The sequence below is a fragment of the Podarcis bocagei genome, assembly GCF_964188305.1.
Source record: "Podarcis bocagei genome assembly, chromosome: 1".
Lineage (NCBI taxonomy): Eukaryota > Metazoa > Chordata > Lepidosauria > Squamata > Lacertidae > Podarcis > Podarcis bocagei.
The window spans coordinates 2,753,103-2,776,754 of record NC_138125.1 but is presented as its reverse complement, the minus strand read 5'-3'; positions in this window follow the sequence as shown (position 1 = coordinate 2,776,754).

Genomic DNA, 23,652 nt, shown 5'->3' with positions numbered 1-23,652 from the left:
GTCTCTGTAATATAGCGTATATAAACAGTAGTTTAGAACTACGATGCCTCTTTCTTTTGCTGTGTTAAGAGAGAAGGCTAGTGTGCGTAAATCAAGTTGGTTTATGTCGCTTGAGCGCCTTGGAAAAGAAGGGGATGCCTTTTCCAGAGCTATGCTCACCGGATGATGCTCAGAGATCCTGGAGCATTATCCCAACATGCCCGCCCTGTGGAACGCCCTCCCATCAGATGTCAAAGAAATAAACAACTATCTGGCATTTAGAAGACATCTGAAGGCAGCCCTGCTTAGGGACGTTTTTAATGACTGATGTTTTAATGTATTTTTAATCTTTGTTGGAAGCCGCCCAGAGTGGCTGGGGAAACCCAGACAGATGGGCGGGGTATAAATAATAAATTATTATTATTACAACTACGACTTCTGTTATATTTTTGTAATTATGTAAATCTCTTCATGTGCCTTGAGTGCTGTTTTAACTATGGGGAAAAAAGGTAAAAGTAAAGGACCCCTGACGGTTAAGTCCAGTCGCAGACGACTCTGGAGTTGTGGTGCTCATCTCGCTTTACAGGCTAAGGGAGCTGGTGTTTGTCCGCAGACAGTTTTTCCAGGTCATGTGGCCAACATGACTAAGCTGCTTCTGGCGAAACCAGATCAGTGCACGGAAATGCCTTTTACCTTCCTCCCGGAGCGGTACCTATTTATCTACTTGCACTTTTGGCGTGCTTTTGAACTGCTAGGTTGGCAGGAGCTGGGACAGAGCAACAGGAGCTCACCCCCTTCGCGAGGATTCGAACTGCTGACCTTCAGATTGGCAAGCCCAAGAGGCTCAGTGGTTTAGACCACAGCACCACCCATGAGCCCAACTATGGAAAAGTGGCCTATAAATAAAGGACGGTTGTGATGATGGTGCTCCAAAAAATTCTGCATCAACTATTAGCCATGGTGACTTGGCCATCATCCCTACCCAATGAGCTTCCATTGACATCTGGGTGGCCATGTGGACTTGGATCCAATCCTGCTACGATCTTCTGACATTCTTCTGCTTCAGAAGCTTGACAAGTAGGCTCAACTGAGTAGAACTTCTCAACCAGTTTAGCCCAGCCATGATTTATGGGCCATCCAGCTTATCCCCCCATCGTATTGTATTTTGTAGGTTTCCAATGCAAGCGTCAATAGGGATACAATTTTTTCCCAAAAAAATTAAAATATATATATTGCTCTTCTATTAATAATACAGCAGCGCATAAATAATGGATGGGTAATTAATAATACGGCCGGGCGCGAATTCCCTCCGCAATTCATGGATGAGAATGAAATGTCAAACAGAGATTACGCAATGAATATTTGATGTTTTAATTTATTGTGTAATTTCAAAGGGGACAGTCACTTGGGTGCTTGATTGAGGCCATGATCTTAGGCATGCTTACGTGGAAATGGGTTGCGCTGGAGTCGGTGGGATTGTGATGCTCCCACATGGTGCTGCATCTACAGAGAGAGCGTGCAACCGGTTGGATTCACTTGGGCATAAGCTTGCTGCATGGCAGTCGGGACAGGCAGAGACAGATGCTCTAAGCCCCATGCCTGACTCTTGCCATCCAAACCTGGTTTGGCAAACCTGCAAGTAAAAGTCAGCTCCTGGACCAGAGGAGGAAAGCATGGTGTCCTCAGGTTGCTGTGGGTTACAACTCTCACCAGTTCCAGCAAGCAAACCTAATGGTCATATAACCTTCTTCTTCTTTGGTGATCCCTCATAGCTGAGTCAGATTGTCTTCCATAAACACGATTTTAACAATGATTCCGTAAGTGACTGTGGAGGCCAATTCTGGATCCACACATTCTTCCACAGTGGGAACATTGGTTTCCAGGTGAGAGCTGTTCACGGTGTGGATTTGCCAAGCATGCCTTCCTCTTAGCACGTTTCTCCCATGTGTCCTGAGTTCGAGTGTCTTCAAAACCCATGACACCCATTTTTAAAAAGATTTGCCTTGAGACAGTCTTTAAACCTCTTTTGTTGACCACCAGCATTACGCTTTCCATTTTTAAGTTCGGAATAGAGTAGTTGATTTGGAAGACGATCATTAGGCAGGCATCCGCACAACATGACCAGTCCAGCAAAGTTGATGTTGAAGAATCATTGCTTCACCACGGGTGATCTTTGCTTCTTCCAGTACACTATCATTAGTTCGCCTGTCTTCCCAACTGATGTGTGTAATTTTTCCGAGACACCATTGATGGAATCTTTCGAAGAGCTGGAGATGGGGTTTATAAGTGCTCCATGTTTCACAAGCATGAAATATAGAACCATAGAACCATAGAGCTGGAACCTCCAGGATCTCCAACCCCCTGAAATGTTGGAACTGCAGCTGAAGAATTCCTGACAGATGGCACCCAGCCTTTGTTTGAAAGCCACCCATGAAGGAGAGTCCACTACCTTCCAAGGAAGTCCATTCCACTGTCAAACAGCTCTTACTGTCAGAAAGTTCTTCCTGATGTTCAGTCAGGATCTCCTCTTTTGTCACTTGAGTCTATTGGCTTGGGTCCTCCCCTCTGAAGCAGCAGGCTCACTCCACCTTCCATGCGACAGCCATTGAGATAGTTGAGGACAGCTGTCATATCACCTCTCGTTCTCCTCTTCTCCAAGCTAAGCATACCCAACTCCCTCAACCATTCCTCATAAGGCTTGGTTTCCAGGCCTTTGGTCACTCCAGTTGCCGTCCACCACAGATCTTCCACCTTGTCGATGCCCTTCTTAAACTGGGGTCCCCAGAACTGCACACAGGACTCCAGTGGGGTCTAGCCAAGGTAGAATAAGCTCCTGAGAGATTGCAGGCTCTATTCATTGACCTTTGGGTGGTGGTCCTCTACAGACCTGACTCAGCAAACCTGCAAGTGAGAATCAGACCAGAGGCACACAACAGGGTGTCCTCTAGATTTTGGGAGTGACAACTCTCATCAGCCCCACCGACAAGGCTCGTAGTCAGGGGGTATGGGAATAGCGATATAAAAAGGCATTGATTTATGTTCCAACCCACATTCGTCACCTGCAAGGCTGCTTCCGTCTCGCTGTAATTTGGCTTCTAGCAAAAACTGTGTTATTTGTCTGAGCATCCACTGAGGTGGCATTTTACACAATTCATTGTGTAATTATTTTATTACTCCACACCGTTCTTTGCAATGCAGAGGAAACACAGTGCAAATGATGGGGGTAGGGGGATGAACATAATCAATTTCATATCGTTTAAAGAGTGAGAACAACAACAGCGGCAGCAAACACCGTCAGTGTTTGCTGGATCGATTTCCTTTCTGAACACGGGACTAATAAGAAAACACTGGCAGCTTCCAATCCTATTTTCGCTAGATTCCTCTGACAGCAGGATCCTTCAATGCAGGGAGATGGTCCTTGAGGGTCCCTATCCAATTCTACAATTCTAGGAAATGTTTGAAATCCCTAGATTGGAATTGTAGCATGTTGGCTACTGCTTGGCCACTGTGCAAACAGGTTGCTAGACTAATGGGCCATTGGCATCATCCAACAGACAGGCTCTTCTTGTTTACTTATAAAAAAACAAAAGAAAAGAAAACCTTGTCCAGCAGCACCTTAGAGACCAACTAAGTTTGTTCTGGGTGTAAGCTTTCGTGTGCATGCACACCTCTTCAGATATGGTATGGTATGCTAAACCTGTTGAAGACTGTTAACGACTGCAGTTGGACTAATTGCAATCATTAACAGTCTCAACAGGTTCTGTTTCAGTGTATCTGAACAAATGTGCATGCACACAAAAGCTTATACCCAGAAGCAACTTAGTTGGTTTCCAAGGTGCTACTGGAAGGGACGTGGGTGGCGCTGTGGGTTAAACCACAGAGCCTAGGACTTGCAGATCAGAAGGTCGGCAGTTCAAATCCCTGCGACGGGGTGAGCTCCCGTTGCTCAGTCCCAGCTCCTGCCAACCTAGCAGTTCAAAAGCATGTCAAGGTGCAAGTAGATAAATAGGTACAGCTCAGGCGGGAGGGCAAACGGCGTTTCCGTGCGCTGCTCTGGTTCGCCAGAAGCGGCTTAGTCATGCTGGCCACATGACCCGGAAGCTGTACACTGGATCCCTCGGCCAATAAAGCGAGATGAGCGCAGCAACCCCAGAGTCAGTCACGACTGGACCTAATGGTCAGGGGTCCCTTTACCTTTTAAGGTGCTACTGGACAATTTTTTATTTTTTTAATTTATTTTGACTGCACCAGACCAACACAGCTACCTACCTGAATCATATTTTCTTATGTACATGGACTATATCAGGGATGGAGGAAGCACCCCCCCAAGGCTCCCCCCACTTTTCATTGCTTCCTAGCAAGAGGTCTCCAAAGCGACTTACAATATTCAACACGTTCAACGCAGCAAGCCGTAAAAACCACCATCGGCAATAAAATAAGCAGCAAGCAGCAGACAAAATCAATAAACAGCAGTCAATAAAAGCACAGGGCCAATAAAAACTAGCAGCAACAATTCAATTAAAAGCCTGGATAAAGAGGAGGAAAAAGGGAAACAGCTGGTGTCTAAATGATCATAATACAATTCCGTCCTGGGGGGCTGTTGCAGAGGCATGAGACTGCTGCCGCAAAGGCCTCCAGGAGAACCTGGAGAAAGTCCTTGAAAGCAGGTCTCAAGGAACAGGCAGGTTGACACTGGAACTTGTGGGCATCCCAGGAAGGTGGAAGATTCGGAGCAGATAAAACAAACATCTTCTTCCCACAGTGCAGAGTTAAACTATGGAACTCATTGACCCAGGAGGCAGTGGTGTCCACCAACCAAGATGGCTTTAAAAGAGGATTGGATAAATTCATGGAGAAGGAGAGGGCTATCAGTGGCCACAAGCCAGGTGTGATGATGATGATGATGATGATGATGATGATTTATTATTATTATTACTTATACCCCGCCCATCTGGCTGGGCCTCCCCAGCCACTCTGGGCGGCTTCCATAAAAACCAAAAATACAGTAAAATATCACACGTTAAAAACTTCCCTGAACAGGGCTGCCTTAAGATGTCTTCTGAATGTCAGGTAGTTGTTTATCGCTTTGACATCTGCTGGAAGGGCGTTCCACAGGGCGGGCGCCACTACCGAGAAGGCCCTCTGCCTGGTTCCCTGTAGCTTTGCTTCTCGCAATGAGGGAACTGCCAGAAGGCCCTCGGCGCTGGACCTCAGCGTCCGGGCAGAATGAGAGACGCTCCTTCAGGTATAGTGGACCGATGGCCTGGGACTCGGGCTCGGACTCGGAGCCAGAGGAGTCTCAGTCTGCTCCGGATCCTCTGCCTCAGGAAGTGTCTGAACCAAGTCTGGGGCCTGATCCTGATGAGTCCCAGTCTGCACAGGTTCCCCTGCAGCAAACCCCAGCTGGGCCGAGTCAGGGGCCTGATCCTGCCCTGGCTCCAGATGCAGGGATGACCTCCCTGCCTCCAGCTGGGCCATCACTTACAGCTGCTCCACTACCGGTTGGGTCAGGGGAGGCTGAGGCGGCCTCTGGGTCTAGTAACCCACCGACGTCTCCCCAGCTGCAGAGACTCAGGTCTGAGAGAAGGAGAGACCTGAGGACTCGCAGGAGGAGTGCTCGCCTCTGGATGAAACAGGGAGGTGAGTCACCAGGGGATCAGGACCGGCCATTACCCCATCAGAGATAAAAGGCTGTCGGACCCCGCCCCAGGTTGCGGGAGCAACATTGCTGTATGCCAGATCCTGTACCTGTCCTTGCCTGGTTTCCTGCTTCAGCCCTGTCAGACTGACTCCTAGTGGAACCTTTGGGTTCTGGACAGGTCCTGGACTGCGTTTCTTGGGTTACCCCCGGGCCCAGGACACCAGGATAGCCATGCTCTGCTTCCACAGTTGGAGGCAGCGATCCTTCTTAATACCACTTGCTAGAAACCACAGTGGCATGGGGAGCTCTCTCGTGCTTGGATCCTGCTTGCGGGTTTCCCATTGGGGCATCCAGTTAGCCACTGTGAGAACAGGATACTGGGGTGGATGGGCCACTGTCCTGAACCAGAAGGCTCTTCTTATGCTTGGTCATGGCTTCTCCCAAAGAAATATGAGAGCTGTAGTTTGTTAAGGGTGCTGAGAGGTGTTGCTGTTGTTTAGTCGTGTCCGACTCTTCGAGACCCCATGGACCAGAGCACACCAGGCACTCCTGTCTCCCACTGCCTCCCGTATAGAGCTGGACCATAAAGAAGGCTGATCGCCGAAGAATTGATGCTTTTGAATTATGGTGCTGGAGGAGACTCTTGAGAGTCCCATGGATTGCAAGAAGATCAAACCTCTCCATTCTGAAGGAAATCAGCCCTGAGTGCTCACTGCAAGGACGGATCCTGAAGCTGAGGCTCCAATACTTTGGCCACCTCATGAGAAGAGAAGACTCCCTGGAAAAGACCCTGATGCTGGGAAAGATGGAGGGCACAAGGAGAAGGGGACGACAGAGGACGAGATGGTGGGACAGTGTTCTCGAAGCTACCAGCATGAGTTTGACCAAACTGCGGGAGGCAGTGGAAGACAGGAGTGCCTGGCGTGCTCTGGTCCAGGGGGTCACAAAGAGTCGGACACGACTAAACGACTAAACAACAACAACAACAGAACCCAAGATCCCCCTGTGGGCGTCACCTACAGAAACACAGGCAGTTAAGAAAAAGAATATGGATGGAGAATGGGCCACATACCGATTATTATTTGGACAACAGGATGAACCTATACTGAAAAAATACGAAGAAATTAAAGGGCACCTAATAGACTGGCTGCAATATTTTCAAATGCATCAAAGATTAACCATTGATAAAAAAGCAGGACTTACAAAAGAAACATCAAAATTTGAAAAAGAATTGATACAAAGTAAAGAAGTGTCCACCACATTCCAAGGGGGTCCACTCCATTGCCAAACAGCTCCTATCATCAGAAAGTTCTTCCTAACGTTTAATCAGGATCCTCTTTCTTGCCATTTGAATCCATGGGGTCGGATCCTGCCTTCTGCACCAGCAGCAAACATGCTTACCCCATCTTCTGATGGCTATCATCTGTTCCACAAAGAAAATGCCCACATTGAAAAACACAAAACCAGACAAGAGTACCACAGAAAGCTGGTAGGAATGGGCCTTTTGAAGCAGTGCAGGTGAATGAATTTTATTATTTCTGCCACAGACCAGTTCCAGCCCAGATACAATATCAAGGAAGTCATAAAACATGATAGTTATACATTTGAATTCACAATTAGGTATAACAGCGACTATACAGATATAGCAACAGTTAAAAAATATATAAATTAAAACTTAGTCACTAACATATAACCTAAAATTATCATTTAAGGCCTCATTATGATAGCACAGCTTGTTCCCTAAGTTTTATGGCAAACTCACAGAATTTCGCTACCCTTAACGTGATCTCAGGATCCTTGTCCTCTACCAGGGATTTTAGACATTGAAGTTCTGATTCATTTGGAAATTTTTGCATAGCAGGGGTAATAAATACCGAGCTGTCAGAGCTGCCCAAGGTCCCAGCTCACAAAGGACCAACGCCAGTTCGTGGTTATATACAAAAGTCTTTATTGAAGTTCATTTCCACTTTGACAGCCGTAGCGTGCAGCTCTACGTCTGAAACTCTAGACCGCCGAAGCTCCGTCTGAATTTCCTCCCCCCATACACCAGTTTAAGACTCTAGCCTTGCTCCACCTCTTCCTTTGCTCTTTCCTCCTCTGGCTCCGCCTGTCAGCTGGGGTCTCGCCCTTCCTAGACTCTTCTGACGCTGAATCCCCTGAGTCTTCTCCCTGCCTCCGGTGGGCTTTAGGACCTGGTTCCCAATCCGGGTTTTCTGCTGTCCCGCGCGCCTGTACATTCGAATTTGGCGCGCGCGCCCAGCCGGCAACCTTCCTCCTGACCGTTACACTGCTCCTGTCACTGCTTCCCCCTTCGGGGAGGCTAGCTGGACCCGACCTCCCCTCCGTTCCCTCGCTCTCCGATGGAGGCGTGGTCAGTCCTGACTCATCTCCTCTCCCTGCTGGAGGAGACGCTGGCTCTGCCACATGGGACTCTTCCCCCCCACTCCGCTCTGGTGGGGAAGCTGGTCCTGATTTCCAGCTGCTACTTTGGGAGTCCCCGCTGGCCCCTTGTTTCTGGTGTGTCCCCCCTGGGACCCCCCTTGCCCTGACCATCGGCGCCTCCTTCTGGGAATCTTCTGATTCGCTGGAGAAGCTCATGGAATCTCTCGGGTCACTGCCATACTCCCCTACGCTGCCCTCAGATTCTTCCCCTTCGCTCTCCATTTCCTCTCTCCCCTGTGCCTCTGCTCCTGAGCCCCTGACACGAGCGTATATCCCCATAGAAACGGCAGCGTAACAAAGCATGAGAGACAGTTTCTACCTCCATCAAGCCACAGGGACAGACGTCCTTCTACGTATCCTTCTACGTATCCTTCTACGTCCTTCTACGTATGGTTAACTCTCGAATCTGCCCTGCAAGAAGGCAGATGGCAGCACGTTGAATCTAGCTAGTGTAGGTGTCATTTTCAGAATTCCTGAGGATCAGAAACGCCAGATTTAGCAGAGAGAACATTTGAGACATCGGCTGTTACCAGTGAGCATTGTCCGAACAAGGGGAAATTAAAAAATGCCAAGGGGATCACATATTCAGCTTTTAGCCAAGTAGGGGCAGGAGAGGTGGCGGGTGTATAATATTTGCACAATGGGAACCTCCAGGTTCAGTCTATCAAGGTCTGATTCCTTTGCTGAATGAGAAAAATCCTCTACGTGTTCCCAGCTGATGCGTATCACTTTCTTCCAATTTGTGAACCGTTATCGGGAACGATCCCATCAAGGACCAGAGCATGTAGCTCCGCCAAACAACCAGCGTTAGCTCATTTGACACAAGCAAACATTTCTGAGTGGCTGCTGGGAGAGTCGTACTTGGGTATTTGGCGGAGGGCGACACCCCCCAGGCAGCTGCTGCCAAAACCCACTCCAATAAACACAAAAGATGTAACCGTCTGTATTTTTGAATAAATAAGGTATACTATTCATTGTATCAAATTGTAGATTTCAACGGAAGTCTCATAAAGTTCAATGAAAAAAGCAGAAGAACCATTGAATCAGTTCATTCTATATCCCGTTCATGCATAAGGTCCATACATGTATAAGTGTCTATTCCACCTGTCTGTTCATTGTTGTTGTTGTTGTTTAGTCGTTTAGTCATGTCCGCCTCTTCGTGACCCCCTGGACCAGAGCACGCCAGGCCCTCCTGTCTTCCACTGCCTCCCGCAGTTTGGTCAGACTCATGCTGGTAGCTTCGAGAACACTGTCCAACCATCTCGTCCTCTGTCGTCCCCTTCTCCTTGTGCCCTCCATCTTTCCCAACACCAGGGTCTTTTCCAGGGAGTCTTCTCTTCTCATGAGGTGGCCAAAGTCTTGGAGCCTCAGCTTCAGGATCTGTCCTTCCAGTGAGCACTCAGGGCTGATTTCCTTCAGAATGGAGAGGTTGGATCTTCTTGCAGTCCATGGGACTCTCAAGAGTCTCCTGTCTGTTCATAGAGTCCAATAATCCACATGAAGGGTTGTTACAGTTCCACAGAATCCTTTCACAGAGTCTAAGACAAGGATTTCCGGAATATTAGCCTTGTTTCGCCATTCTAGGCTTCATCAGTAGTACAGGCTCTAAGTAATGCAAATAAATACACTATCGTAATCTCACACATTTTCCAGCAAAAAATAATATTAAAAAAACTTTACACTACTGTACATACCATATATAATGTTACAGGATAGTGGATCTTATAGCATAGTGGTGGTTGCAGTAAACAACACCTTTTACAAAGCAGGATTATGTGGAGAAGCGCAATATTGGTTTGAGTAACAGGTGTTGGCAATCCACAGATACAAAATTTCTTTCTTAAAGTGACCCATATGGCACAATAGAAGTAAAGCAAACTTAATCCATGCTCAGATATTATACATGTAAACTCATACATAAATGTAATCAGTTTTCAGATCTAAAATAATAGCAGCCCATAGATACATGGACCTTATGCATAAACGGGATATAGAATGAACTGATCCACTGGTTCTTCTGCATAGCTGCCAACTTTTTCATTTTTTTAAGGGGAATTCCCTTATGCTGAATAGGATTCCTCACAAGAAAAGGACAAAGTTGACAGCTATGTATCTTCTGCATTTTTTGTTGAACTTTATGAACAATTAATGAATGTCGATGCAAAGATTTTGAATGCAATATTGGCGGCAAATTTGCAAAAGGTTTATGTAAAGTCCAGGAATGTTCCTGGAAAATAGGGACACTTGGAGGGCATGTTGATGTTTGCTCTGACTCAGCAGCAAACAGCGGGTTTTTCTGGGGAAAGGGGCAGGATCAAAGCAACACCTCTCAGACCCATGCCTAGAAGTCATGGATCAGGTGGAAGTGGGGGTGAGCCCTCAGTCTTTGACAGACAAGAAACAGGAAGGGGGCCTTTCCTATCAGGCATCTGGCTGGTCCCTGTGAAAACAGGATGCTGGAATAGATGGGCCATTGGCCGGATCCAGCAGGCTCTTCCTAAGATCACCATCTTTGAAGCTGGGTGGGACCCCACACCCTCTCCATTTCGTCTAAATGGCATGGGTGCTGGTCCCGATGGTTAACCGTGCGGCGAGGTCCGAGTCCAGTCCGAGGTCAAGGGTGCAGTATGGAGGCTGTCCGTCAAAGCTGGGTCCAAGGCAGGGAGTAGGGTGAGGTCAGGAGCTCCGGCAGAAGAGCAGGACAGGGTGCAGGCAGGAACAGGTTACCAACAATGTTCCTCCCGCAACCTGGGACTGGGGCTGGCCGGCTTTTATCTGCCCTGAGGCATAGGGCGGCCCCGATCCTCAGGTGACTCACCTCTCCTGGCCTGGAGGCGAGTCCTCCTCCTGCGGGAACTTAGTTCCCTCCGCCTCTCTGCCCTGAGCCTCTGCAGCTCAGGAGAGGCTGGAGGGTTACTGGACCCAGAGGCAACCTCCTCTTCCCCTGACGGGGCTGAGAGTGGAGCACCTGCAGGCAATGGGTCCTCCATCCCCTCAGGAGCCAGAGCAGACTCACCTGGTGCCTGCACCTGAGGATCCAGCACAGGTGAGGACCCTTCAGGCTCATGCCCCAGCTCCGGCTCAGGTGGTTCTGGAGGCGGGGACTCCTGTGCAGGCTGGGATTCCTCAGGTTCAGCCTCCGAGTCCAAATCCCAGGCCATCACACCACGTCTCTTAATATTGTAGCCCTTAAGAGCTCTAATACTCCCGCATTTTGGAGCTGGAATGAAGATTGAAACCGCCCTTAACGCAGCGTTTAAAACGAAAGGTTTTTTTGTTAATTGAATTAATTATGTGCCGTGTGTGAAGAAGGGCTTTCTTTCATCTGTCCTCAATCTGCTGCCAATCAGTTTAATTGGGTGAGATTGTGCTTTGGTACTATGAAGAAAGGGAGAGGAGGGGGAAAAAACCCTCTCTCTGCCTGCACCACGCATACCTTTTACAAACTGTGATATCCAAAGTCTGGCAAGAGCTCCCCCCCCCCCAATGGACTACAAATCCACAAGGGAGCTGACAGAGGCTGCAGCAGCAGGTAGCTGGATCACCGTCCTCCTGCTGCGAGGAGCTCTCTGCTAGGATGCTGAATGTTGCCGTGTTAGAAGTGTTTTCCTACACAATTACCTCCATGCAGGTAAATCATCCTTCGTGGAGCAGCGCTGAAGTTCGCCAGATTCTTTCCTCTCGGGGGTCAGTCTAAGCTGGACAAACAAAACATCGCAAACAGTTCCTGTTAAGAGCCTGCAGGATCAGGCCAATGCCTGTTCTCATAGGGGCCAACTAGATACCTGTGGGGAAGCTGCAGGCAGGATCCAAGAACAAGACCCCTTTCTCCTTCTCTGGCTTCCAGAAACATTGTTGCCTCTGGCTGTGGCGGCTGAGAACAGCCACCCTGGCTAGTGTGCTTGGCCCAGAGGTAAACCTGAGCAACGCGGTCCAGGTCTGGTCCCGAATGCAAGGGTTGCACGAAGAGTCAGTCCGACAGGGTCAAGGCAGGAAACCAGGCTAGGTCAGGCACAGGGTCACAGGCAGGTTCCAGCAAGCAGCAATGTTGCTCCCGCAACCTGGGGCAGGGTCCGACAGCCTTTTATCTTTGTCGGGGTAACGGCCGGTCCTGATCCCCTGGTGACTCACCTCCCTGTTTCGCTGAAGGTGAGCACTCCTCCTGTGAGTACTCAGGTCTCTCCTTCTCTCAGACCTGAGTCTCTGCAGCTCGGGAGATGTCGGTGGGTTACTAGACCCAGGGGCCGCCTCAGCCTCTCCTCTCCTGACCCAATTCAGCCTCCCCTGACCCAACCGGTAGTGGAGCAGCTGTAAGTGATGGCCCAGCTGGAGGCAGCGAGGTCATCCTTGTATCTGGAGTCAGGGCAGGATCAGGCCCCTGACTCAGCCCAGCTGGTGTTTGTTGCAGGGGAACCTGTGCAGACTGGGGCTCTTCAGGATCAGGCCCCAGGCTTGGTTCAGATGATGCCTGAGGCAAAGGATCCAGTGCGGACTGAGACTCCTCTGGTTCCGAGTCTGAGCCTGAGTCCCAGGCCATCACAGCTAGTAGCCATCAGCAGCCCTCTCCTCCTCCATGAACTTGTCTACACCTCATTTAAAGCCATCCAGGTTGGTGGCCATGATTGCCTCCTGTGCGGGGTGTGATCCATGGGAGGCAGTCAAGTACAACATTCCTTGTTTAGTGTACATGCAAGGGAATGTTTGGTCCAGCCAGTCGAAACCTCCTGTTCCTCCTGGCTGGTGCATCCTTCCTTTTGCATGTGATACAAGGTGGGTGTGACCTAACCTTTCCAGGTAACAAAAGGACAAGTCACGCAGCACACCTCTCTCTTATTTTAACTTCCTTCTTTGTTAGACCAGCTTTTAGCTAGGACTCCTCTGATAGCAGAAGCACTGGGATTATTCCCCCTATGGGGTAGATCCACATGTACATATGTGTGACTAAGCCTGCCTTCAGGAATTCAACTGTGAACTGATGTGAGTGAACTTCTTTTAATGACTTTGAATAAGATGGTGGCATCTTTATTCTTTAAGGAGGATTCAAGGGAACTTACCAGGAATGTACAATTTAATCTGAGACAGATTGAATTGTATAATGGTGAGAGGCTCACACGAGCCTGCAACCAGCTATCTGCTGTGCATGTAAAAAAGGGAAATGTAACTCTGCTACATAAAGGGACTTGCTAGCGCAAGATAGGAAGGATATTAATAAACAATATATCCTCTCTTGCCACCCTGAACATTCATTCACATCCTGCAGGAGCAGTACCACAGTCCTTTAACTGCGTGAAACTGCACTGCCTTTCTACAATTTTTCCTGAATCTCTCAACATTCAGCTTCATGGGATGTTCAGAACTTCTAATGCTATGAGAGAGGGAGGGAAGACTTTCTCTATCCATTCCTTCCATGCCATGCACAATTCTAGATTATGCACAACCCTGTTTTTCAAACTTCTATTATTCTAATGTCTGTCTCACACCCACCAAGCTCCCTGTCTCCCCTTGCCAGCAGAGTGTGCTCAAATCCATCTACAGTCATACCTCTTGTTACGTTCGGTTCAGGTTACGTCTTTTCATGTTGAGTCCTGTGGCAACCCAGAAGTACCGGAAATGGTTACTTCTGGGTTTTGCCACTCGCGCATGCGCAGACACTCAAAATGAAATCATGCTCATGAACAGAAGCAGCGAATCACAACACACGTACGCGCAGACACGGGTTGCGTTCTGCTCATGTTGCGAACGCGACTCCCGAACGGATCCCGTTTGCAACCAGAGGTACCACTGTACTCTCTGGCATCCTCCTCTCACGAGGGATGGGCACGGCCTTCCCATGCTAATAATATCTCTCCTGTGTTTGATGCAGAGTATCTGTTAGCCAGAGGCGATGGTGGAGTGCCCAGCATTTCCCTGGGAATTCTGAGGAGGCCCGGAGAGAGACGTTCCAGAAGAGTTTCCCTCCATGCAGGCGTATCAGCTCAGCTAGGTTACGCGATATTAAATTGCTCCCGCAGCTCATTTCCATAGCACACAAGAGAGAACTTTGCCAAGCAAGTGCGCTGTGCATTCATCTATCTGTATAACTTAACAAGGGCTGGCTCCCTTGCTCTCCCCCCCACCCCTGCTGATAATGCAGAAGATCGTCATTACTCTTTTTAATGTCAGCCTTCGCTGAATTATCTGTGTGTGCCTTTCGCTTGCAAAACAACCTGAAGAAAGTAGGGGAGGAACAAGGTTGCATTTTTTTGAGTGCCGCTGGTATTGGCAGAGCAGAAGAGCAAGCTCATGTGTTCAGAGCCCAGGCCATCCATCAACCAACATGCTGAGGCATCTTACCTGACTCCCAGATTTTCTGCTGCTCAATTAAAGGAGCCCCCAGTCTCTGGGAGTCCAAGTCCTGATTTTCAGAGAATCAAAGAATTGTAGAGCTCCAAGGGATCCCCTAAGGATCACCTAGTCCAGGGGTCTGCAACCTTTAAGACAAAAAGAGCCACTTGGACCCGTTTCTGAAGAAAAAAAAACTGGGAGCTGCAAAACTCGTCATTATAAAAATAACTTTTTTGTCACTTTTTAAAATTATTTCTTTGTTTGACCCCTCAGAATTACTCCTCCTCATAGAAATAAACGTTAAATTAACAAGTTACCTTTTTGTGTGTGTGTTCTTCACTCCCCTTCAAAACAGTGACCAGCATACATGCCCCCTTTCAATGCAGTGACCAGCGTACATGCCCCTTACAATGTAGCGGGCGGGCGGGCGGGCAGGTGACGTCGGGACGGTGCATGACTAACGCACGCACCGCCCCCATGCGACGTCACAGCCAGTACAGTGCCCGCCACAGTGGGGAGTGTCAGGGCGCACAATGCGCCTCCTCCCCTCGCTAGTATCCGCCCCGGAGCCACGGCAAAGGTGTAAAAGAGCCACATGCGGCTCCGGAGCCGCGGGTTGCAGACCCCTGACCTAGTCTAACCCCCTGCAGTTCAGTAATCCCAGCTAAAGCACCCCTCGCAGATGGCCATCCAATCTCTCTTGGAAAACCTCCAATGAAGAAAACTCCAATACACTTGGAGGCCAACCCTTCCACTGTTGAACAGCTCTTGCCATTATTAAGTTCTTCCTAGTACATGGGAAAGGGACGCGGGTGGCGCTGTGGGTAAAACCTCAGCACCTAGGACTTGCCGATCGCATGGTTGGTGGTTCGAATCCCCGTGGCGGGGTGCGCTCCCGTCGTTCGGTCCCAGCGCCTGCCAACCTAGCAGTTCAAAAGCACCCCCGGGTGCAAGTAGATAAATAGGGACCGCTTACCAGCGGGAAGGTAAACGGCGTTCCGTGTGCTGCGCTGGCTCACCAGATGCAGCTTGTCACGCTGGCCACGTGACATGGAAGCGTCTGCGGACAGCGCTGGCTCCCGGCCTATAGAGTGAGATGAGCGCACAACCCTAGAGTCTGCCAAGATTGGCCCGTACGGGCAGGGGTACCTTTACCTTTACCTAGTACATGGGACTTCCCTCTAGTCCCTTCCTTGGTTCCATTATTTGTCAATGTATCACATGTCCATTCTTAACTTTGAAGTTACCTATTGTCCATTCATAACAAAATTACAAGTAATCCTAAAGGTAAAGGGTAAAGGGATCCCTGGCCATTAGGTCCAGTCGTGGCCGACTCTGGGGTTGCGGCGCTCATCTCGCTTTACAGGCCGAGGAAGCCGGCGTACAGCTTCCGGGTCATGTGCCCAGCAGGACTAAGCCGCTTCTGGCGAACCAGAGCAGCACACGGAAACGCCGTTTACCTTCCCGCTGGAGCGGTATCTATTTATCTACTTGCACTTGATGTGCTTTCGAACTGCTAGGTTGGCCAGAGCAGGGACTGAGCAAAGGGAGCTCACCCCGTTGCAGGGATTCGAACCGCCGACCTTCTGATCGGCAAGTCCTAGCTTCTGTGGTTTAACACACAGCGCCACCTGCGCTAATCCTAAAATCCTGCTAATGCAGGAGTCTGCAACCCGCGGCTCCAGAGCCACATGTGGCTCTTTTACACCTTTGCCGCGGCTCCGGGGCGGATACTAGCGAGGGGAGGAGGCGCATTGTGCGCCCTGACACTCCCCACTGTGGCGGGCGCTGTACTGGCTGTGACGTCGCATGGGGGCGGTGCGTGCGTTAGTCCTGACATCACCTTCCTGCCCGCTGTCAGATCGCGGCTCTGGAGATATATTTGTTTTAAATGTCCAAATGGTTTTGCGGCTCCCAGGTTTTTTTCCCTTCGGAAACGGGTCCAAGTGGCTCTTTTTGTCTTAAAGTTGCAGACCCCTGTGCTAATGTATTAATCTGTGTACAGTGCTTCTGTATATATGCAATAAACATCTCCTATTCTTCCTTAAATTCATTGTCATCTCATCCTCCTTATTTCATTGTCATTTTTTGCCTTTTCAAATTATTCCATTAGTTTGACTTGCCAATCTTCTTTAGCTGGGACTCCTTCTTGCTTCCAACGTTGTGCTAACAGTGTCCATTTGGCAGTGGTTGCATACATAAATAAATTCTTTTGTGATCTTGGTAAGTCCACTCCTGTGATACCTAGTAGGAAAGCTTCTGTGTTGTTGTTTTTAAACAAAGGTTATTTTAAACAAATCTTTGGTTCAACTGCATTTGGAAGACCCTCTCTCGTTCTGGCTGCCTGAACTCAAAAAGGATACCGTAGAGTTGGAGACGGTTCAGAAAAGGGCAACCCAGAGTCTCAAGGGGGTGGAGTGATGCTCCTATGATAAAACTTTGCAGCGTCAGGGATTTTTTAGGCTGGAGAAAAGGCAAGTATGCATTGACCTTCCCGCAATCTATTTGGGGTCTTGCTTTGCTTGGCCCACCCACCGCTTTGCCCCAATGTTCTCTCACTGCTCCACAAATGAGGCAGGCAGGCAGCCTGTCGGCAGTGTGGGATGGAAATCAGGGCACTGTGGTAAAGTTTGCTGACAGCTCTTTCTTTCAGCCTCTGCAGGAATAGAGCTGCAATTTAGATTTCTTTATATATATATAAAGAGGATGCACGACGTCAGAGGCTGCAGGGACTGTATCTCCACAGGGCCGCTGCCTATTGTGTGCGGGAGTCTGAGATGAATATTAAGCGATTGGGGTTTATGGCGGTGAAAGGCTATATTCCAAAAATAAAATGTTACAGTACCGCACCGTGGAAAATGTAATTATCTCACAGTCCTCCTGGATCCACCGCCTTTTTTAATCAACGGTGACATCCTGATAAAACCTAATTGTTATTCTCCTGCAATCCTGTGATAAACATCCAGGAAGACATCTTCCCGGGACTGAAGGGGGCTGCAGGGGAGCTGTGAGCCCCCTCACTCAGCCAGGGTGGGCCAATTGGGCAAGAGGTATCCATCAACGTTCCCTCCTTTGTCCTCCCCATGGCCACCACTCCAATGGCGTCCTTTAGCCTTCCTTATAATACTGCCGTTTTGGAATGTTATTTATTTATTTACTTGTCGAAATTGCATAGTGCCCTTCACCTGAAGATCAGAGGGCGGTTTGCAACATTAAAAAAAGAAAATGAGGAAAGAAAATGCATAATAAAACAAAAGCATGTCAGGTGTTCATGCAGGAGCCGGGCCCTGTGACCAGTAGGGCTTCACAGGACTGGGGCCTTCCTAAGTTTGTTCTGGAGAGGCAAGGCGCGGCCGCACAGGTGAGGCCGCTTGGTAACTCACAGCACCTGGTGGCAAGAGCTGGGAAGGGATATAAGGTCAGCATTTCCCTTCGGCTCTTTGCCACAGCAACATGTTCCCTGCCTTGCTGCGTTTGGCTTCTTGCTTCCTGTTCTTTGGACCTCGGCTTCTTGACTCCTTGCTTCTCGACCCTTGGACCCTTGACTTCATGACTCCCTGCTTCCCGACTCTTGAACCCCTGGTTTCTGGACTCTCGTTCCTGCTCTCTCCTGGTCCTGACATCTTCATCTGGGACTTCGCTTGCCCATTGACCGGACCGTGAGAAAGCAAGAGCAAAACAAAATTTTATCGATGTTTAAATATCTGAAGGGCTGTCCCATGGAAGGTAGAGAAAGCTTGTTTTCTTCTGCTCCGGAGGGTAAGACATGAACCAATGTCTTCAAGTTTCCATAAACAAGATTCTGACTAAACATCAGGAAGAACTTTCTGATGGTAACTGTGGAATGGACTCATTTGGGAGCTGGTGGATTCTCCTTCCTGGAGGTTCTTGAACAAAGGCTGGATGGCTCTGTCAGGGATTCTGTAGCTGTGATTCCTGCATGGGGGGGGGGGGCTGGATTAGATGACCCTTGGGGACCTCCCAACTCTGCAGTTATTTGATTCTATGAAACAACTTCCAGAATCCCCCTTCAACCTGGTCATGCTCCCATCAGCCAAAGTGGCAGGTGGCCATCTTGGGTGGGGCTGACGGAAATCTGCTAGCCTACTATTTTACATTTAAATCAATGCTTCTTGGATTGCTGGGTTTTTGGGGGGTGGGTGGGTGGGTGGGTGGGGGGAGGGATATTTTACTTCTCACCAGTTTAAAGTATGGATAGGTTTGATCATCTTGCAGTCCATGGGACTCTCAAGAGTCTCCTCCAGCACCAGAATTCAAAAGCAGCAATTCTTCGGCGATCAGCCTTCTTGATGGTCCAGCTCTCACTTCCATACCTCACTACTGATAAAACCATGGCTTTAACTATACGGACCTTTGTTGGCAAGGTGATGTCTCTGCTTTTTAAGATGCTGTCTAGGTCTGTCATTGCTTTTCTCCCAAAGTTAAAAAGTCCCAAATGCTACAGCCTTTATTCATAGAGGACTTCCTTCATCCTCTTGACCAGGGGTCAGCAAACTTTTTCAGGAGGGGGCTGGTCCACTGTCCCTCAGACATTGTTGGGGGCCGGACTATATTTTGAAAAAGAAAAAAGAATTCCTATGCCCCACAAGTACAGTCATACCTTGGGTTGAAGTAGCTTCAGGTTAAGCATTTTTGGGTTGTGCGCGTTACTTCCGGGATTCGCCACTTGCGCATGCACAGACACTCAAAATGACGTCATGTGCATGTACAGAAGCAGCAAATCGTGATCCGTGCATGCGTGGGTGCAGGTTGTGTTCACTTCAGGATGCAAATGGGGCTCCGGAACAGATCCTGTTCGCATCCAGAGGTACCACTGTAACCCAGAGATGCATTTTAAATAAAAGGACACATTCTACTCATGTAAAAACTTGCTGATTCCCGGACCATCAGTGGGCTGGATTTAGAAGGCGATTGGGCCGGATCCGGCCCCCGGGCCTTAGTTTGCCTACCCATGCTCTTGACCTTTTCGGTTGCCCTTTTCCAGCTCTACAATAGTGTAAGGCACCCAGAACAGCAGAGAGCCCTCTACCATGGGAGGGAAAGCTGCAAAATTTATTTAGTGCTGGATCTGAACTGGGATTCCCTTAGCATACGCCTATAGCCTTCTTTTCCCCCTTTTGTTTTTAAGGTAGTGTTTTGCACATGGTAGACATTGGGTGGGGTGGGGCTAGTGTCCTCGAGGCCTCTCCTTATTTTGCAAGACTTGGAAGATAATATTGAGTGCTTTCCCTGTCAATAGAACAGAGGGATCGATAAACATTGTCTGGAAAACTTGTCACCCGATAGAGCCTCTGTTCTTTCCAGCATCTGTCACTGAAGAGCGGAGAATGTCAAGCTTTCACCTGCCTTCCTCTGGCAGTTGTCTGGCAAGTCCACCAGAGGGAACAGCTGCCATCTCCACAAGGACTGTGTCCAATTCTCAGGCAAGATCATTCTGGGGAGAAGCTGGGGAGCCACGTGGATCTCTGTGTACTTGCCAGGAGCCCAGACCTCATGGCTGGACCCCCATTGATCGGGAGACTAGGTCCCAAGGCAGTTGTAAAAATGGAAGAGGAGCCCTACTGGGTCAGCCTAAGCCAGTGTCCTCTTCTCCAACCCAGAGCATCCAGGAGGGCCAGGAATAAAATGCCCTTCTCTGCTTTGCAGCTAATAGAAGTTCACAGTCAGAGAGGTCTGTTAAAATTAGAGGTTTTGTTTCTCATGGATCCATAGTTCCTGTGAATAGACCTCTCCTCCTCCTCCACCACCTTTGTCATGAAGTTGTTTCATTACCATTTAAAGCAAGCTGATGGTCATCTCCAAATTTTGTGTTAGTGGATCCAGTAAGTTCATTATGTACAGTGGTACCTCGGGTTAAGTACTTAATTCGTTCTGGAGGTCCGTTCTTAACCTGAAACTGTTCTTAACCTGAAGCACCACTTTAACTAATGGGGTCTCCTGCTGCTGCCGTGCCGCCAGAGCACGATTTCTGTTCTCATCCTGAAGCAAAGTTCTTAACCGGAGGTAATATTTCTGGGTTAGCGGAGTCTGTAACCTGAAGCGTATGTAACCGAAGGCGTATGTAACCCGAGGTACCACTGTATTGTGAAAAGAAAACAACCCTTTAATAGAATCATAGAATTGGAGAGTTCAGAGGGACTCAATGGTCATCTAGCCCAAATCCCTGCAATGCAAGAATCTGAAGAAGAGGAAGAAGAGGAGGAAGAAGAAGGAAGAGGAGGAGGAGGAGGAGGGCACTGGTTAAAATGTGTCACTTACTGAAACAACAACACAGGAGCAGTCAATGACAACATTCCTAGAGTGTACATGTTAGAACATGGGGAGGGATGTCTGTCCAGCAAGCAGGTAAACTTCCTGGGGACGGACTTCCTCCGCATGTGACCAGAGGTGGGTGTGGCCTCACCTCACCTGTGCAGGTAATGACAAAAGCACAGGGCAGGCAGCCATCTCTCTCTCTCTCTCTGCCATTTTCTTTCGATGAGGAAACATCTAAAGATGCTCTCTTGGCTCCTCAGCCAATAAAGGAGATAAGGTCTATCTTACAACAAGATAGATTCTAAGTGTATGTAACTTTTTAAGCCTGTCTGCCTTCTGGGATCATATTGTGAACAGAACGTGAGTAAACTCTTTTATACTTTTATAAAGACTGTGTTGTGTCTTGTATTTTAAGAGGGAACAAAGGGGAAATTACCAGAGTAATTATCATAGAGGTTCTAGCGAACCTGTGCACACGTTACCGTTGCGAACTTGAAGGGGAATGTCTATAAACTCTGCTGATATTTTGGGAACTTGTTAGCACAAGTTGGATAAGGATATAATTAGTCAATATATCCTCTCCTGCACCCCAGAACATTCCCACAACAACTTCATGGTGAGTACCAGCACCTTATATTCTAGGAGAAAACTAATAATAATGATGATGATGATGATGATGATGATGATGATGATGATGATTGTACCCCACCCATGTGACTGGGTTGCTCCAGGCACTCGGAGCGGCTCCCAACAGATATAAAAACATAATAAAACATCAAATCTTAAAAAGCTTCCTTATACAGAGCTACCTTCAGATGTCTTCTAAAGGTTGTATAATCAATCATTTCCTAGACATCTGATGGGAGGGCGTTCCACAGGGCAGGCACCACAACCGAGAAGCCCCTCTGCCAGGTTCCCTATAACCTCGCAGTGGGGGAACCAGCAGAAGGCCCTCGGTGCTGGACCTCAGTGTGCCGGGCTGAACATTGGGGGTGGAGACGTTCCTTTAAGTATACATGGCCGAGTCTGTTAGGGCTTTACAGGTCAGCAGCAACACTTTGAATTGTGCTTGGAAACATTCTGTATTTTTCGCTCTATGAGACGCACTTTCCCCCTCCTAAAATGTGTGTGCGTCTTATGGAGCGAATGCAGGCGGGAGGCTCTGCTCAGCGCTCCCTTTAAAGAGCCGCCCGGAGCGTGTGTGCGGCTCTTGGGGGCTTTTCCCTGAGGAGTGAGAAGGGCTGCCCTCCTCGGGGGAAAAGACCCCAAGAGCCGCACACACACTCTGCGTGCTCTTTAAAGGGAGCGTGGATCTTGGGGGAGCCTTAGCCGCACGCAGCCTCTCCCGGGCAGGGGATGAAGGCTCCCCTTGCCCGGGAGAGGCTGTGTGTGGATATCCCATAAGCCAGGACAGTCAGCGGCGTCGCTGCACTGCGATCCCGCTGGCTGTCCTGGCTTCTGGGATTCAGAATTTTTTTTCTCCTTGTTTTCCTCTTCCAAAAACTAGGTGCGTCTTATGGTCTGGTGCATCTTATAGAAAGAGAAATACAGTGCCCGTGGTGAATCTGCTGCCTATGAAATTCCTTGAGCGACTCAAGTATTAGGAGAAAGTGTTGTGGGAAATGCCCTCTCCCTTCACATCATTTATATATATATATATTTAAAAATACATAAAATAAAAACCCATCATTTTAAAAAATAAAAACCCATCATATTTTATCCCAATCATCTTTTTTTTTTTCAAACCCCAAATGCTTGGCCTAATTCAAGGATGTCAGAAGACCCTGCCTAATGTTCCCAAAGGCTCGTCTAGTTCAGCATCCTGGTCTCACAGTGGTCAACAGATGTCCCAGCAGGAAGCTACTGAGCAAGGCTAGAGCACAACAGCCCTTTGCTAGTTTGCTGTGTTCAGGGAGCTGCTTACAGTTGGAAACCTTCAGAGATATGGCTTGGGGGCGGGAGTGGGCTGCCTGTTGCAGACTGTCCCAAGTGTCTCTTTTGGAGGAGAGACCTTTCCATGGGGGCTACAAACCCATATCGGCCAATGACTTTCTTTACATTAAAATGCATCACCTGCCTTCCTGGAAAATTGGCTCAGTGGGACACGTAATCAAAATGCTAAAAGGCAACCGTGGAATGGTTACATAGGATTTAACCCTTGACAAATCAGTGTTCTTCCCAGCGTTGGAACTGAGCCCCGGAGATGTTCTTATAACAGGGTCTCGGTCGCCAGCATTTGCAGGTCTTCTAATCTGCTGCAATGCATGGAAACTGGGAGGGCAGCATCCTGGCCGGAAATGGATCCCTCTCATTTGTTGTAACAAATGGAAGGAGCTAGCAGAGGTTGACTTGGTGGTTTCTGCATATGGAACTTCTTAAAGGAGCTGGACAGATTGCTTAACCCCCCTGCCCAGCTGGCACCCACCTGTTCCCTCCTGCCCACCTTCTTCAGCATAAAGTAGTTTCCGCTATGCACTCCGTTAAGTGACACAAATTTCATTTCTTCATTTCCCTTTTAATTTGTATACCATCTTTCTCTATTGCTCTACACAAGGCAGTTTCCGTAAGCTGCAGAAACAACAAAATATAAAACGAGGATCGCACATCCCATAACAATTCGACCCAGTACAGATGTGCCACAATAAAAAACATGACCTTAAAATAAGCAACTTGTATCAAGTAGTGTTCAATAATCCGTTTAGAATATATTATGCAATAAAATTAACTCTCAAAATGTCAGCAAAGAATAAACAGAAATCCACTCTCAACAGTTACAGCAAATCATTACTAGACTATAATCAATGACAACAAAGTCACAACACATAAAATATCACAGTGCATGAAAAGGCTGTGTAAAAAGTTCAAACTACAGCAAAGTCACATAGCTCATAAAATTAAAAAAATCCCTAGCATAATTGGCCCCCTGGTTGAGGACCATATCTAATCCCCAAGACTCTTTTCGTCTGTGTATTTCCGGTCTCTTCACAGCT